The sequence below is a fragment of the Armigeres subalbatus genome, chromosome 2 (assembly GCF_024139115.2).
Source record: "Armigeres subalbatus isolate Guangzhou_Male chromosome 2, GZ_Asu_2, whole genome shotgun sequence".
Classification (NCBI taxonomy): domain Eukaryota; kingdom Metazoa; phylum Arthropoda; class Insecta; order Diptera; family Culicidae; genus Armigeres; species Armigeres subalbatus.
In genome coordinates this window covers 340,103,788-340,112,456 of record NC_085140.1, presented here as the reverse complement: position 1 = coordinate 340,112,456, position 8,669 = coordinate 340,103,788, and positions in this window count along the sequence as shown.

Sequence of the window (8,669 nt, the reverse complement as noted above, 5' to 3'; positions counted from 1 at the left end):
TAGGGGAGAATGCTACCCGTGCAAAATCACATTTCTAGCTTTTCCTGAATTTCACAATTTTACTCGAAGGAATGAATAAAGTTCATTCTGCAGTTTTCAAGTTATGCAGATACAAACTCCATCTGCAGTAGACCTGTGCGCCGCCGCGCCACGCCGCCGACACTTATTGACGTACGCGGACGCCGATTAAGGTGTCGGCGGCACGCGATACGCCGGTTGGCTCGACGCTGCCGAATTTCGTATTTCACGCGGATGATTGACCAACACAAAAATCACAGTATGCAGATCGTTTGCATCTGCCGGACCAAGGCAACCTATCAGGCATAAATTAAATAGCTGTTAAACCTTTAGCAGATTTGTTTGCTTCTATCTCTGACACATTTATCTTATTGGCTACAGAAAGCAAAAATGGTAACTTGGCTTCTGAAGCTGGAACACGATGGGGCAGGTGACCCACCAAATTGAACATTTCCTTCACTCTCCTTGTACTTAAATAGCCAGAATTGCTCTAAAAATAACGGTTTCGATTTATTTTGATAAACAATTCCCAAAGAAATTTATTGGTTTTCCTGAAATAATTTCTGAAGGAAGTCCTGGAGGAAGTTCTGAAGGAGTACCTGAAGAAAATTCTTAGAGTCTTGAGGAATTTCGGAATTTATCTCCGTCTGGAAGATTTTCTGAAGGAATCCCTGGAGAAAATTCCGAAGGAATTCTTGGAGGACTGTTCAAAGAAATTCTTTAAGAAATTTGAGCATTCATTTGTGGAGGTTTTTGAAGGAACTCCTGGAGAAATTCCCGATCGAATTCCTGACGGAATTTTTGAAGGTATACTAGAATGAGTTTCTTGATTTCCTAAAGAATTATTAAAGGTATTCACGAAAAAAAATATGTAGAAATTTTCGAAGGAGCTCCTGCTGTAAGTTCCCAAGGAATTCTTGAGAATATTCGAATATCCGCAATCTCAGGCGTGGTAGCGGGTCACTTTTTAGTGACTTGGTCACTTTTTTTGGCAAGTCACTAAAAATTCTCAAATCACTAAAGTCACTATTTTCAACTATTTTGGAACTTTTGGCTAATTTTAATTTTTTTTAATTTTTTTTTTTTTAGATGACCGGTAAGTGCCTTTTGGTCCGATAGTTGCTCTTAACTTCTTCGTGACTTAATATTCACTTTGAAACTTGGCCAACTTGGTGTTCTTATGGGATTTTCGACAATAATTTATTGAAAGAGTTTCATGTCATAGTTTATAAACTATAAGTGATGCAAACAGAATGCGCACAGGGATTTTTTGTAACAAATAAATATAACAATTTTGTAACATAAAATGAATCGAAATATTAAAATCTACATCTGTGTTTAATAAGGTAATGGGATTTGAGGCTGTTTATTGATAACGTATCAATACTTGTGAATTTTTAAAAATATATTCAGATGATATACATCTGAAACTGAAAATGCATAAATTTTGGGTACGCAAATATTAAAAATCGTGAATGTTTAAAAATTTTAATGATTTTGAATTTGACACACACCGTATGATATTCCGAACAAACTGCTTGTTCAGACATGTCATTAACAAAAAAAAAAGATTTTGAAATGATTCTTTGATCTTTAAACAGTGAGCATACATGTTTGTGAAAAGTTACAATGAAGATTGTGCTGTATTTGTTTGTTTTGCGATGAGATGAATATATGTTTAGTGAAATGGAAAACGGTCTTTTTGGTCCCTTTTTCGTCAGCCTTGGTCACTAACGTCACTATTTTCAACGAATTTGGTCGCTACCAGTCCTGCAATCTCGATTTTTTGGGAGTTTTTCTTGGCATGTAATTTTGATTTTAGAGTCAAAACTGAATTTGTTTTACTACTGTCCGGATTTTGAAGAAATTCCAGGAGAAATATAAGATTTTCTATGTAAATTCCAATAGCTTTTTGGAAAATCCATTTAAAATTCCTTCGTAAACTACTTTCAGAATTCCTTCGAATATTCCTTCAGAAACTCATTTTAAAAGAAAATCTTTTCAGATTCTTTTTCGGTTATTCCTTCAACAATTGAGTCGGAAATTTCTTCAGGAATTTCTTCGAAAATCTCTTCAGAAAAACCACCAAGAACTAATTTGGACATTTATCTAGGGATTCCTTCAGAAACCCCTCCGGAAAGGCATTTGTAATATTTTCAGAAATTCTTTTGGAACTTCCTCCAGGAAGTATTCAGAAAATTACTTCAGTAAAATTACTGCAGGAATAGTTCCAGAAAGAATTCGAATTTGGAGAAATTTCTAAAGGTATTTGAGAGTTTAACTTATTTTCAAAAAAAAACCCTTAAAACGTTTAAAAAAAAAGAAGGGATTTACAAACGAAATTTCCGAAGAATTCACAATAGAAATTCTGAAGAGATTCCTGAAATAATTCTTAAAGTAATTTAAAAGGAAATTTTCGAAGTTCTACAGGAATTTCTGGAAGAGTTGCTAAAGGAATATCCGAAGGGATTTCTATAAGAAATTTGAAAAGAAGTCCTGAAGATTTTTTTCAAATAAATTCCAGAGGGAAATTTCGAAAGAATACCAAAAATAACTTCCTAGAGCTTCCGAAATGTTTTGATGAATTACTGGAAGATTTTCTATTGGAAATTTCCGAAGGATTTCTCCCAAATGGATTTTCGAATGTATTCCTAAAACAGTGTCCGTAGGTATTCTCATAGAACTTCTTGAAGGATTTTCCATGGGTATCTAATTCTTAAAGGAATTTTTAAAGGAATCCCTAAAAATAGTTTCGAATGAATTACTGAAGAAATTCCCAAAAGACTCCGTAAAGGACCGAAGAAATCCCTCAAGTAGAAGGAAATTCCTGATGGAACTTTTGGAAAGAAATTTCGGAAAGAAGTTTCGGAGAAATATCCTAATAAATTTTCAAAGGAATTCTTGGTGGAAGTTCTGAAGGAATTCATTAGGGAAATTTTAAATTAATTCTTAGAATTCCATTGTCGAATTTTCTGAGGAATATTTTGAGAAATTTCCACACGAATTTCTGGATTTATATCCGAAGTACTTTCCAATGAACTCATGTGCTGTGATGCGAATATGTCCTAGTGATGGATGTAATGTAAACTTTTGCTGTGCAGATACAAGCTATAGCTATACGGCTGTTCCCCCCATCAGTCTGACTGAGGCTAGCAATTGTCCAAAAAACCCTAAAATTCATAAAAAGCATGTAATGCCTTGCTGCGTGATTTTTTTTCTCAGCTCAAAATTCTTCACGCCGATTCACGCCGCCGCCGCCGCCGCCGAACATTGCTTACGGCGTGACGCCACCGACGCCGCCGCCGCCGGAGTAAAAATGGCCTTACGCCGCCGCCGTTCACAAATACTTCGGCGCACAGGTCTAATCTGCAGCTCCAAATCATATTTAGGTGAAAGACATAAAGATACATACCGCCGGAGGGCGAACGAGGCACGATATAAACGGGCGCGGAATAGACAAAACTCGATTTTCCGGAGGAAAAAGCGCCAGCAGGAAGATCGAGGCCGTGAAGAGGCGGAGCAACTGTACCGCGCTAATATCATACGAAAGTTCTATGAGAAGTTAAACCGTTCACGTAAGGGCCACGTGCCACAGCCTGATATGTGTAAGGACATAAACGGGAACCTTCTTACGAACGAGCGTGAGGTGATCCAAAGGTGGCGGCATCACTACGAAGAACACCTGAATGGCGATGTGGCAGACGACGATGGCGGTATGGATCGCTCAGGACATAATGTTACCGGCTTCGGATCTCCAGAAAATCGGAAGAAGAAATTGATCGGATGAAGAACAACAAAGCCCCTGGGGTTGACCAACTACCAGGAGAGCTATTTAAACACGGTGGTGAGGCACTGGCTAGAGCGCTGCACTGGGTCATTACCAAGATTTGGGAGGAGGAAGTTTTGCCTCAGGAGTGGATGGATGGTATCGTGTGTCCCATCTACAAAAAGGGCGATTAGCTGGATTGTAGCAACTACCGCGCAATCACATTGCTGAACGCCGCCTTCAAGGTACTTTCCCAAATTTTATTCCGTCGACTAGTACCAACTGCAAGGGAGTTCGTGGGGTAGTACCAGGCGGGTTTTATGGGTTTTATCGACTTCAAAGCCGCATATGATACAATACAATCGATCGGGACCAGCTATGGCAGCTAATGCACGAAAAAGGATTTCCGGATAAACTGACACGGTTGATCAAAGCGACGATGGATCGGGTGATGTGCGTAGTTCGAGTTTCAGGGGCATTCTCGAGTCCCTTCGAAACTCGCAGAGGGCTACGGCAAGGTGATGGTCTTTCGTGTCTGCTATTCAACATCGCTTTGGAAGGGGTAATACGAAGAGCAAGGATTAACACGAGTGGTACAATTTTCAATAATTTGACATAGATATTATGGCACGTAACTTTGAGAAGATGGAGGAAGCCTACATCAGACTGAAGAGTTAAGCCAAGCGGATCGGACTAGATATCAACACGTCGAAGACGAAGTACATGATAGGAAGAGTTTCAAGAGAAGACAATGTGAGCCATCCACCGCAAGTTGGCCACTGGTGACGAAATCGAGGTGGTAGAAGAATGTGTGTACTTGGGCTCACTGGTGACTGCCGAAAATGATACCAGCAGAGAAATTTGGAGGCGTATTTGGGTAGAAATCGTACATACTTTGGACTCCGCAAGACGCTCCAATCGAATAGAGTTCGCCGCCGTACCAAAGTGAGAATCTACAAAACGCTCATTAGACCGGTAGTCCTCTACGGACACGAGACCTGGACGATGCTCGTGGAGGACCAACGCGCACTCGGAGTTTTCGAAAGGAAAGTGCTACGTACCATCCATGGGCGTAGCCAGGATTTCGAGAAGGGGGGGCAACTTTTTTGGTCTTCTAAATCGTAGTTTTATAGAAGTTTTATAAAAGCACATGAATAATAACATATGAAACCAAATTCAAACCAAATCGAAACAATAATGATTAAAACAATAATGGATTTAAAAATGCGTGATTTATTGCTCATCTGATATTTTTAAATAAAGGGAGAAAAATATTAACGAACTTAGTATTCAGAAAGAATATAAAATCGACCATAACAATTATTATAAAAATCCTGCATTCTTCCATAAGTTTAAGAAAACTAGAACCATACATCTGAATTTTTAAACAAATCCTCTCTGAAATAATATTTATTATAAAATACGCAGAAAAATCAATATGCAAGCTTTCTCCAGGAATTTATTCGACAATTGCTCCTGGCATTCTATTCGAAATTCTGTCAGGGATTCTTTAGGAATGCCTCCAGCAACTTATTCGGCAGTGTCTTCAGGAATTCCACCATAAATTTTGCCGGGAATTCATCCGAAAATTCCACCATTATTTACTCCAAGAAAATCTTCACGAACTTCTTTATAAGTTCTGCAGAATTCCCTGCAATAATTCAAATAATTTCGTGCTGTTTCCCATAATTTTTAAGAATAAGAATATTCCGTGGAAAATCCGCAGAATTGCCAGTAAACATTCCTGAGAATTTCACGAAAAATCTTCGAATTTCTTGTGTAAATTCCATAAAATTTTCCGTGAATTGTTTCGAATTATTTCTTGTGAAAATTTCAAAGAATTTCTCCAGGAATTCCACCGGAAATTTATACAGAAATTATACAGAAAATGAAATCAACAATGGAATTTTCGGAGGAATTCCTAGATTAATTCGCAATGAAATGCTGAAAGAATTCCGGGGGAAACTTCAAGATTTCCACTGGGAGATCCTCCAGGAGTTTCTCCGAAAATTCCTCCTTTAAATTCTTCCAGGAGTTCCACCGGTATTTCCAATTTCTCTAGGATTTCCTTCGAGAATTATTCCGGTAGTTCTATCGGCAGTTCCTCTGAAAATTCTTCCGGGAATTCCGGCAGAATTGGAATTCATTTAGGCTTCTTCAGGAATTTATATAGATTTTCCACCAGAAGCTCCTCTGAGAATTTCTCCGCGAGCTCCTCAGGGAATTCTCCGGGAGGTCCTCTGATGATGATGATGGTCCAGCTACAAACCTCAACAAAGGTTTCAGCTAGACGAGATTTGTCTATAAGATGAATTCTCTTGTTTCCGAGAATGCTTCTGGTAGTTTTTCCGGGTTCCTTTGAAAATTCTCCCGGAAGTTTCTTCAGAAATTCTTCCAGAAAATTCCTTCGAGAGTTCCTCCGGGAATTCCACCAGCAATTCATCCGGGAGTTTCTCCGGAAATTCCTCTGGAAGTTCCACCAAAAGCTATTCCACGAAATTATTCAGGCTTTTTTTCAGGAAATCATTTAGGCTTTCTTCAGAAATTAAGCTGGAAATTCCTCCCGAAGTTCTTCCGACAGTTTCTTTGGGAACTCATCCGGGAGGTCCTCTAGGAATTCTTCTAGAAATTCCTCCTGAAATTCCTCCGGGAGATCTTACGGGAGCTCCTCCGGCAGTTCCTTCGGGAATTCCTCCGGGAGATCCACCAGCAGTTTCTACGAGAATCCCTCCGGGAGTTTCACCGGCAGTTTCTCCGGGTGTTTCTCTGAAAAGGAATTCCCAGAGTAATTTCCGGAGGAACTCCCGGGGGATTTTCTATAGGAATTTCCGGAGAAATTATCAGAGGAATTCCCGGAGGAACTGCCGGTGGATCTTCTGGAGGAATTTATTGAAGAATTACAGGAAGAATTTCCGGAGGAAATCCTGGAGGAACTCTCGTAATAATTCTAGGATGAACTCCCAAAGGAACTTCCGTAAGAATTCCAGGAAGAACTCCTGGAAGAATTCTTAAAAAAAAACCTCCCGGAGGAATTCCCGTAAGAACTCCCAGAGAAATTCTCCGAGGAACTTCTGGAGGAATTTGTAGATAAATACCTAAAGAAATGCTAAACGAAGAAAGAAGAAAGGAAGAAAGCCTGATTGAATTCCCGAAGGAACTACTGGTGGAGCTTCACAGGAACATCTGTTGGAATACCCTAGAGGAAGAGAAAAAATATTTCTCAAGGAACTTCCGAAATCCCATTTCCCGTGAAATTCCTGCCAAATATCGTCCAGGAATTCCCTGTAAAGTTCCTGGAGGTATTACCGGAGAATTTCTTGGAAAAACTCCTGGAAGAACTCCCGGAGGAACTCTCACAAGCACTTCCGGAGGAATTCCCACATGGAAGTCCTGAAATAATTCTTAGAGAAGTTCCTAAAGGAATTTCCGAAAAAATATCTGAAGGAATTCCCAGAAAAATACCAGAAGGAATTAATGCAGAAATTCCCAGATGAAATCCTGAAAGTATTCCCAGATGAATTGCTGAAGAAAATCCCTGCGGATTGTTCCGAATAAATTTCTGGAAGAACTCTTGGTAGATATCCGAGTAAATTCCGAGTGAAGTCCGGAAGGAATTCTAGTATACTTCCGCGGAAAATCTCCCGGGAAAATTACTGAAGGAATTCCTGGAGAAGTACCTGAAGAAACTCCCGAAAAAATACCTGTATGAATTTCTGCGGAAATACTTGGACGAATTCCAGTAGAAATTCATGAAGATATTTCTAGAGGATTACGTGAAGGATATTCTGAAGTAATTGCGAAAAGAATTCCAGATTGGAATGCTAGATGATTTCGCTAATGAATGTTTGGAGGTATTCCCGGAAAATTTCCTGGAAGTAATCCCGGAGGAATTAAAGGAAGAGTTCCGAGAGGAATGCCTGGAGAAGTTCCTAGAAGAATTTCCGAAGGAATTTCTTATAGATTTACAAGTGAAATTTTGGAGCTAAATCGGAGGATTTCCGTCATAAATTTTTGAAGAAACTTCTGGTAGAATTTTGGGAAGAAATGTATTCTTGACGGAACTCTCGAATGCATGCCTGAAGGAAATGCCGGATTCTTCATGAAGAGAGAATAGCCGAGGCAATATCTAGAAGTAAATCTTGGAGAGAAGAAAAGAAATCTTCAAGGAATTTCCTCGTGAATTTCCTCGTGAATTTCCTAAAAAAAAAATTAGTGGGGGGTTTCTAGATAAGGAGGAATTACAACTACATGAGAAGGATTTTCGAACGATTTTCAGAGGAATTTGTGGATAACTTTCCGGAGGAATTCAGTAGTTCTCAGGGGAGCTTCTAGAAGGATTTCAAGGAGAATTTTTGAGTCCGAAATGTTTCGAGTTGTTTTGAGCTTTCATATATTATGGATCCTGGATGCCCTAATAAGTTTTGGGAATCTTTTGAATTTCAACCACCTATTTCTGTATATGATTGGATCGTAAAGTGCACATTAGGGTGGTTCAAAAAATCGATTTTGCTCCACAGTGCTCATCTGATTCTTTACCATGTTCTGAGTGTCCTCTGAAAATTTGAGCTCATTTGGATTAAAACTGATTTAGCACAAGCCGTTTCAAGTTTGCATGCAAATTAGTATGGGGAAATTTAATTTTTCATTATACTGTTAATGATGCCTCCCCATCAAGCGCAGGTTAAAAGAAAACCTACATAGCTAAAAGGAATACTCAACAGCTTTCACTCAGTGAAAACCGCATCTCAATTAATCGTTCCAATAATTAGTAATCGAATTTAATCCATAACGTGGTTTTCTGGAGCTAATTGCATAACTCATCAACAGGCAACATTGCTGCTGATGGCGCGAAAGATAGCACACACAAATTCAGGCTACTATGTTG